The following is a 9240-nucleotide window of genomic DNA, read 5'->3' on the forward strand; positions in this document are numbered from 1 at the left end:
AACACCTAGGTTGACCACACTTAGGTCAACAATGTCTAGGTCAACCACTATTGGTCAACCGTAAATAGGTCAACATGGTTTCTAGGTCGACATGGTCTCTAGATCGACATGACAGGAGGTAGACATGAGTTTTTCAAATATGTTTTAATTTTTTGAACTATTTATATATCCAGTGTACAGACTCTTGCATTCCTCCTGCTATATCTGCAACTGCAGGTGCATTTACTGGCTTGTGTGCCCGCCTCTGGAATTTTATCCAGCACAATAGACAGCGATGATAGGCGGCACTCCAAGACTTTTTCTTATGTAAAAAAAAGTGTTTTATTAGGTTAACGTTTCGGAGTACATGACCCCGTCATCAGGATGTCATCCTGATGTCGGGGTCATGTACCCCAAAATGTCAACCTGATAAAACACTTTTTTTCACATAAGAAAAAGTCTTAGAGTGCCGCCTATCATCGATGTCTATATATATATTATAAAATTATAAAGTATAGTTATTGTATACACAATAAATACATAAAGGTGTGTTAGGTCAAAATTGGCAAGGTTTGTTTTTCTATAAAAACAAAACAATTTGAAAAATATCCACCATTATTAAATACGGCTAACCATCTTTTTCTTTTCTTACTGTTACAAAGTACAATTTCTCCAACAACACTCAAAGTGACAGTCACTAAAATATTTTTGTTAATGCTACTTGCTCTCATGCTGGCCAGCTATCTAAAATGACATATTTCAAGACTCCTTGGAAACATGATACTAATTATTTGTTCACAGACACATTTGTTCTCTCCTTGATATCTTTCCTTTTCTAGCTGTTACAGCTGGCTATAACGATGTCAAAAAATTGTGATATGATTATTTCCCACCAAGTGACAAGTTTCATTATGACTATTAGTTAATATTTGTCTACAATGTATAGACTGCATATAATGGTATGTTTAAAAATAGAAACTTAGGCTAAAATTGTGAAAATAAAATGGCATTCAGTATTTTTATTGTATGTAATGGCTATAGGATGTGGATGCTCACATATCCCTAACATCAATGGACCATAGCTGTAACACGTTCGTTTGCGTCTGTATACACTATTCATTTTATTTGTTGGTTTGTCTGTGGGACTTGGACACTCACATACAGTATTCCTAACAACAATGGACTATACTGCAGCTTTATCACATTCGTTTGCATCTGTATTTACTGTACTACTTTTATTTATTGGTTTGTTTACAGGACCTCATTGCCACAGTGTATATGAATTCTGTCACATACTGTAGCGTAATGAGATGCTCCAGTAAAGTAGTTCTTGCGCTGCAGTTCTGTGTTGTATTTTAATGGAGACCACATGCATGTGCAATGGTGATTTTAAAATGCAACATCTGGTGCATTATTGCAGGTATTACACTCAAAGGTAATGCCAAATGCTCTGTGCGCCTCCCTACGACTAGGCCAGCCTCCTTGCACCCAGGCATGCTGCATATCTGTGATCGCGACTAACACATCAGCCAGTATAGATGAGCGAGACTCCATCTGTATAATATGCACTGGAGTGTAAATGAGAAAATGAGAGTACAAAAACACTGAAACCTCTATACCAACAGGTGGAGCTACTGGTAGTGGGAGTACTGAAGATATGCAAGAGAAACTGAACACAGAAAACACACAGAACTCTGTGGTAAATAGACGAAGGGTAACAGAAATAACGAAAAAACAATGTGATAGATAATTAAACTGACACTGGGCTGGACACAGGAACTCTGCAGAGGAAGATAATAAGGTAACCAACGGTATCCACAGGCTAGAGCTAGAACCAAAAGGCAAGGGCTCCTGCTGTAACCAGGAACTATGACCAGCAAGGAGTGAGAGGCAGGCAAAGAGTATAAAGGGTGCATGAATGGACATGAACCAATCAGAAATGCTGCACAGCCAAGCCTCCCCTAATTAAAAATCCCTTACAGCTGCTGCATGTCCTACAAGCTTCCAGTGAGTGCCTGGTGTCAGTGTATCCAGGCAACTCACAGAAGCTGGCATCTCTGCCTTCTAGCAACCTCGACCACTGCATCGGCTCAGTGTCCAAGTTGCCATGGAGCCAGCAGCGGGGAGCGGAAGTTTGCAAGCCTCCCAAATGCCTAGCAATGGCTGGACAATGCAGAAGATATGGGCTGTGGCTTGATACAGTAGTACAAGTTCCAATCAGGACGGGAACAAGAAAGGTTCTATTGCAACTTGACAGAAAAAGGTGGCATTTGACTTCCAACATTTCTAACACTGTTTACTGTGTATTGCAAAATAGGTTATTTTTGGTTTGAAAAAATATATTTTACATGTTTGTATTATGATTGGATTTTATTAAATGTTGTGTATGAATTAAAGCATAATACTACATAATGGGGTATATAATTTGGTGGTATATCAACAACTTAAAGTGATAATGGTATCAGGATGTTTTTAATTATGAGACAGTGATTACATTAGTCCTGTCACAGCATCCTTTTAATTAATATTCCAAAAAGATACTGTTGTTTGGAACCTGGATTGGTAGGTTCAGATCAAGAGATGCAGCTAAAAAATAATATTTAGTAGGAAAGATTAACTTTCAGTATACTGTATATTCTGATTAAGTTCATTGGGACCCTTTGTAGTTTGATAGATATTATATGTGTATATATATATATATATATATATATATATGGGTAGGGGAGAGGGAGAGAGAGAGGTGTGGTAAAAAAAACATGGAAAGTTTTTCATTAGAATGGCAATCTTAATAAGGAAGCCATGAGGTGGTCCTGTATACTTCAATTAAAATGTACTTCACTAATGATGACTCATGAGCAGGAAAAGGCAATTACTTGACAGGAAGGCATTGACATAGCCTTTTGGTATTTGCTTGCATATAGATTACTTGGAGCTGTGTAGCTTGCACCAAACACAGCAGGGGCAAGTACTCAGCAGTCTACACACCAGGTATGGACTACATATAAACATAAATAAAAAAACACCATATTTTCTGTTTTTGATTAAAATTTATATTTTTATAACAGTTGGGAGCTTTCCAAATTATAGGAATGTACCTTTAGTCTGTCAGGTTTGTAGTGCTTTTGGAGTCACTAGGATGTACTGTATGACTTGAGAGACATAAGGTATCTAAGCTACAGTATCACACATCACAAAACCACCTTGTTTATACTCAAATTATAGTTATAATAACAGAGATTCATGTGAACACTGCATATTTCATAGAGCTATTACACAGGGGAAATTAGAGTACAGTATGTACTTTTGGCTAGCAGTTATGTGGGCAGTCCTGGTATGGGTCCTGGGTCAATTAACTGATCATCCAGTCATTAGAGACATGGGGGGTCATTCCGAGTTGATCGTAGCTGTGCTAAATTTTGCACAGTTACGATCAGGCACTCAGACATGTGGGGGGATGCCCAGCACAGGGCTGGTCCGCCCCACATGTCAGTGCCGGCCCCCCGCAGAAGTTCAAAAGCATCGCACAGCAGCGATGCTTTTGCGTTTGAGGAGTAACTCCTGGCCAGCGCAGCTCCTGCGGCTGGCTGGGAGAACCTCTTCGCTGCCCGGGTAGCAGTGACTGCGTGTGACATCACGCAGCCACCGTGGCCCACCCCCCCAACCGTCCAGCCACACCTGCATTGGCCGGATGCACCCCCTAAATGGCGGCTTAATGCTATCATTCAGCCCCCTCCCGCCCAGCAAACGCCTCTGCCTGTCAATCAGGCAGAGGTGATCGCTAGGGAGCAACGGCCTTCGGCCCTCCAGCATGCGCCGGTACACTGCGGCGCCGGCGCATGTGCAGATCTGACCCGATCGCTGCGCTGCAATAAACTGCAGTGAGCGATCGGGTTGGAATGACCCCCATGGTCTTTATCTCACTATGGGAAGGGTGACAGGTAATAAAATATATGTTGCTCTTTGTCAGATTTGGGGGGAACAATTCTAAGTTGAAGCTACCCTGCATTTTGCTAAAATTCCTCCCAGCCACAGAAAAAGGTGTCTGTAATTCTGTAAAAGTTTATGCCTTTTATTTTGAAATTGCAACACATGATTGTGTGTGTAATCTGTAACCTTTTTGATTTATGCCATTTCAGTAATTTAGTAATTTATTTATTAACAGTTTCTTATATAGCGCAGCAAATTCCGTTGCGCTTTACAACTGGATACAATTAGAAGACAAAACCGGGTAAAAACAAACAGTCATAGAGATAGGAGGGCCCTGCTCGCAAGCTTACAATCTATGGGATGAAACATTGTACTTTTTTTTGTAAATAAAGTGTTCCTTTATTAGTATATTTTCATATATACTTAAAGAACCAGTCTTTTAGGAGGCTTTTAGATTGCTAAGGTTATACTATAACTATTTATTTATTGCTAGCAGGAGGGGGAGACCAAGGGGGTCATTCCGAGTTGTTCGCTCATTGCCGATTTTCACTATATTGCGGTTAGTCGCTTACTGCGCATGCGCAAGGTTCGCAGAGCGCATGCGCTTAGTTATTTTACACAAAAGTTAGATATTTTACTCACGGCATAATGAGGATTTTTCATCGTTCTAGTGATCGTGGGTGTTTCTGGGCGGAAACTGGCCGTTTTCTGGGCGTGTGCGAAAAAACGCTGGCGTTTCTGGGAAAAACGCAGGAGTGTCTGAAGACACGGAGGAGTGTCTGGGCGAACGCTGGGTGTGTTTGTGACAACAAACCAGGAACGAAACTGACTGAACTGATCGCAATGGCTGAGTAAGTCTGGAGCTACTCAGAAACTGCTAAGAAATGTCTATTCGCAATTCTGCTAATCTTTCGTTCGCAATTCTGCTAAGCTAAGACACACTCCCAGAGGGCGGCGGCTTAGTGTGTGCAATGCTGCTAAAAGCAGCTAGCGAGCGAACAACTCGGAATGAGGGCCCAAATCAACTGTGTGAACAGAGTGCTATAAAATTAATTGTGTTATATTGGACTCTGCCCTCACTATGTCAGTACTTGGTGATCTGCATGATCGCAGTCCTGATGCTAGTGTAGTACCAGTCAACATAAATCAAACTTAGGGATACTTACTTGGGTCTCCATCACCCTGAATTATGTCACAATGCCACATATTAAACATCAATTTATAAATCTTACCATATTTCTTAAGATCTCAGATTCTTGTATGAGTTTTATGGGAAGATACAGTGAAGTCATTTATTAGTTTAGTTGGGGGAAATATGAAAATGATACTAAAAGCAAAGTGATTTTTAATAAATGATTATATCATTTAAACCTGCTTTACTTGCTAGGGAACATCTGAGACTGCAAAGACAATCCATGGCTCCTGTTTCTTCTACAAGCTCACATAGGACATGTTACGATGCATTGATGTTCTTAAATTCAGCATTGGAGCATCATTACTCTCTAATGGAGGTGTTCCTTTTGTACCCATTACATTAAGGAAATCGATAGTCAGTACAGCTGCACTCACATGGATTTTACAGGTGTCACTAACAGGTACATAAAGGCAAAGTACAAAACAGTGACTGTATTTAACTTCACTTTTTGATCCTTTTAGAGATGATGAGTTAAAGGTAAGCCTGAGAGACTGGAAAAGATGGTTACAACATGTTCTTTCTGTTTTTTCAACGTCTAGATACATTTTCATTTTTGTAACCAAGCATCCAAGCAGTTTTATGAGATGGATCACTTTATACCACATCCTATCATTATTTCTGTCTACAAAACTACAGTATCTTTTTAGTTCCAATTTATCATAAATATATATGAATTTATTGTATAGCCCATATTAAAATTAAAACATTCTCATTTAAAAAAAACTAAACTAAAGGTAAGGGCATAACATGTTTACAATTGCAAGCAAAAAGCTCAATACTTTCTGCAAACCTCAAGTTTAATTATTTTTTTAAGGTAAAATTATGGCCAACAAGTAGCAAGGTTTTCATTGGAACTACAGATTCTTAAACTCAATCATCACTCCATAGTATTAAAACAGTTTGGATATATGGTACTTTATCAATTGGATTAATGAACAGGCTTCAGTATCACCAGAGCACACTGTGTCTATATAGACTGACAGTACTGATCCGGTATTGCAGTCAGCAGTATTGAATAATAGAAACTTATTAATGTATCTATTAAAGTTGTTAGTATAAACAAGAAATACAATTGAATAACCTCCTGGCTAGCACTTGTAGTAATGTCTCCTCCGAATGTGCCACACTAGTGACCGGTTTCATTGGAACATGAAGCCGCAGCACTGCCAAAGTATCCGGGTCAGGAAGTTGCAGTGATAGCAAGCTCTTCTAGTCAGCTATCTCCAGGCTCCAGTCATAAGGCTAATCCAGGGCCATCTTTACATATGGGCTAATCTTGCTGCTGCCCAGTTGCCCAAGATTCTAGGGTCATTTAAGCAGAGGTGGGCCGGTGCCTCCACAGCTTCTTTGGAAGCAGGTAGAGAATGTTACCTAGCCACTTTGATTGAGAATTGCACACAACAGAGAAGACTGGCTGCATTCTCTACCCACCTCTGAGCTTGATACCAAATAGTGAATGGCTGTCAGCATGTTTATTGGTGGATTGCTGAAGCTATCCATCAGAGTGCTTACAACCATTCACTGTATGGAATCATGTGAAGAGACAGCATGGGACAGCAGGAGGGGTAAACTATGATTTCAAAAAATGTATTCCTGTGAATGGGTAGGTAGAGACCCCAGTGCATTGTTCTACCCAGTGCCTACAATGTTGTTAAGATGGCCCTGGGTAATCAATCTGTGAACTCTGTTGTACAGGACTGTATGGCGCAGAAGCCACTGGTTTCCTCATCCATATCTGTCCCAGCTCGAGATCATACTGAGCTGTGTATAGTAGAGTACCCGCTTGCGAAGAGGTACACCACACAAGGTGATGGCAGTAGGGGAGCCCCAGTGCAGATGTAAACCAAAAGTAAGGAGTAGGCAGCAAGCAGGTGATCCCGATCGAAGCAATGCATTTTGGCCACTGTTGTGGTCTTTTTCAAGCTACTGTATATGCTCCCATTTCCATTGTAGCTTTTTTAAATAGCCAAGACTCCATAGCTATTGGTTAATTAATTAATTTGTTTAATTAACCCTGTCTTACCCATCTGTAATTATAGTCAGCACTGTGGTGGTGGAAGCAGAGGAAGCGGCCGGCTGCCGCTGATCCGAGCGGCTCAGGCAGGCGGGACTCTGTGCGGCTGACGAGCGGGAGGAAGTGCCCGAGACTGAGGACACTCTCGTATGGGATTTTGGGGCAGTGTCTCCTCTCCTCTCGGTGGCCAGCTTCAGGAGTGGTAACTGTATAGCCAACGTGATTGCCGGTCAATTCCTTAAATGGCCTCACACAAATCTTCCACAATGCTGCTAATTATATATATTATATGAAGATATATATAAAAATGTATACTGTTTTTCATGACATTAGGGTCTAGGATTGTGCAGTGGGCCACCTTAGAATAGTAATTGTTATATTGTATCACTCATAATTATAACAGGATCAACAATTACTACTGAAACTGCTACCAGGCTGCTGGCAGTATTTGATACTTTTTTTACATTGTATCACATACAATTGTAGCAGGATTAACATTTATCATCTAACTGTTATTTGGTTGCTGATAGTGGAATTTGCACAAGAGGGAACAGCTGTTCATGACAATCAGTGAGCTCCAACAGGGGCTGTGTCTTAATTACCACATTATGAACTCAGCAATTGTAAATGTCTGGTAAATGTTAAGAAAATTGAGAGTTTCACACCCTTGCTGGAGCACGACTCCTTTAAATCTAGCAATCATTACAATTGTTTAGCGATTACTAAAAAATGGAGACAAATGTGCCTCATACCTCTGCTAAAGCACAGCTATAACTGATAACTCAAATTATTACCACACTTACTCAGTATTCTGAAATTGTTTGAGGTTATGAATTAAGTACAATCCAGCAATCATTGTAATTGTTTAGTGATTACTAAAAAATGGAGATAAATGTGCCTCATACCTCTGCTAAAGCACAGCTATAATTAATAACTCAAATTACTACCATATTTACTCAGTATTTTGAATCTATTTGAGGTTATGAATTAAGTACCTTACATGTGTCTGATAATTATTGAGAAATTGATAAGATTTATGTGCCTCACACCTCTGTTAAAACAAATTAAGAAAATCAATAATTCAGGAGTGTATTGCCATAGAGATCAAGTGCAGGCCTTTTAGAAATTGAAAGAGATATATGTGCTTCAAATCGCTGTTAAAAGCACAACAAGGAAAGTAATCATTTATGAGCATATCACATTGGAAACTTATGTACAGTTCCTTGAGAAATTGAAAGATAAATATGCCTCATACCTTTATCTTAAAGTACAACAAGGTATTTAACTTTCAGGAGTGTACCGCACTAGAGACTTACATGCAGGTTAAAATCTCTGCACTGCTTGTTACGAGGCATCAGAGAGCACTTGCCACAAGTCCCTCTGCTTGATACCTCCTCTTTCTTCCTTCTGGCCAAGTTGGGTGCACTTACCCTCTCTCATTCCTCGTCCTATACCGTTTGGCAAGACGGGAGAACAGCAGAAGGGGAGTCATACTTGTATCATGGCCATTGTATATATCTCTATCTAGTGCCTAAAGATTTGGTATTAAAACTGCCTGACAACTTTTGAGTAATTGAGGTATCTGTGCCTCATACCTCTAATACGATCTTAATCAAATTTTCCAATATTCATTGTATGAATTTTGTATTCCTGAGATATATGTGCTTCATATCGCTGTTAAAAGCACGACTAGGAAAGTAATCGTTTATGAGTATATCACATTGGAAACTTATGTACAGTTCCTTGAGAAATTGAAAGATATATATGTCTCATACCTTTATCATAAGTACAACAAGGAAATTAACTTTCAGGAGTGTACCGCACTAGAGACTTACGTGCAGGTTAAAATCTCTGCACTGCCTGTTACGAGGCATCAGAGAGCACTTGCCACAAGTCCCTCTGCTTGATACCTCCTCTTTCTTCCTTCTGGCCAAGTTGGGTGCACTTACCCTCTCTCATTCCTCATCCTATACCGTTTGGCAAGACGGGAGAACAGCAGAAGGGGAGTCATACCTGTATCATGGCCACTGTATACATCTCTATCTAGTGCCTAAAGATTTGGTATTAAAACTGCCTAACAACTCTTGAGAAATTGAGGTTCCCGCGCCTCATACCTCTAATACGA

The 9240-nt window shown here is 40.0% G+C and overlaps 1 non-coding gene across 1 annotated transcript; it reads left to right on the plus strand.

The window, feature by feature from the left end:
• Positions 1-281: 281 nt before the first annotated feature.
• On the plus strand, positions 282-487 carry LOC135054296 (small nucleolar RNA snR82). Its single transcript, XR_010243490.1, has one exon. It is a non-coding gene; the product is annotated as a small nucleolar RNA snR82 (small nucleolar RNA).
• The last annotated feature ends 8753 nt before the right edge of the window (positions 488-9240 follow it).

Source organism: Pseudophryne corroboree, chromosome 2, assembly GCF_028390025.1.
Source record: "Pseudophryne corroboree isolate aPseCor3 chromosome 2, aPseCor3.hap2, whole genome shotgun sequence".
NCBI classification, from domain to species: Eukaryota; Metazoa; Chordata; class Amphibia; order Anura; family Myobatrachidae; genus Pseudophryne; species Pseudophryne corroboree.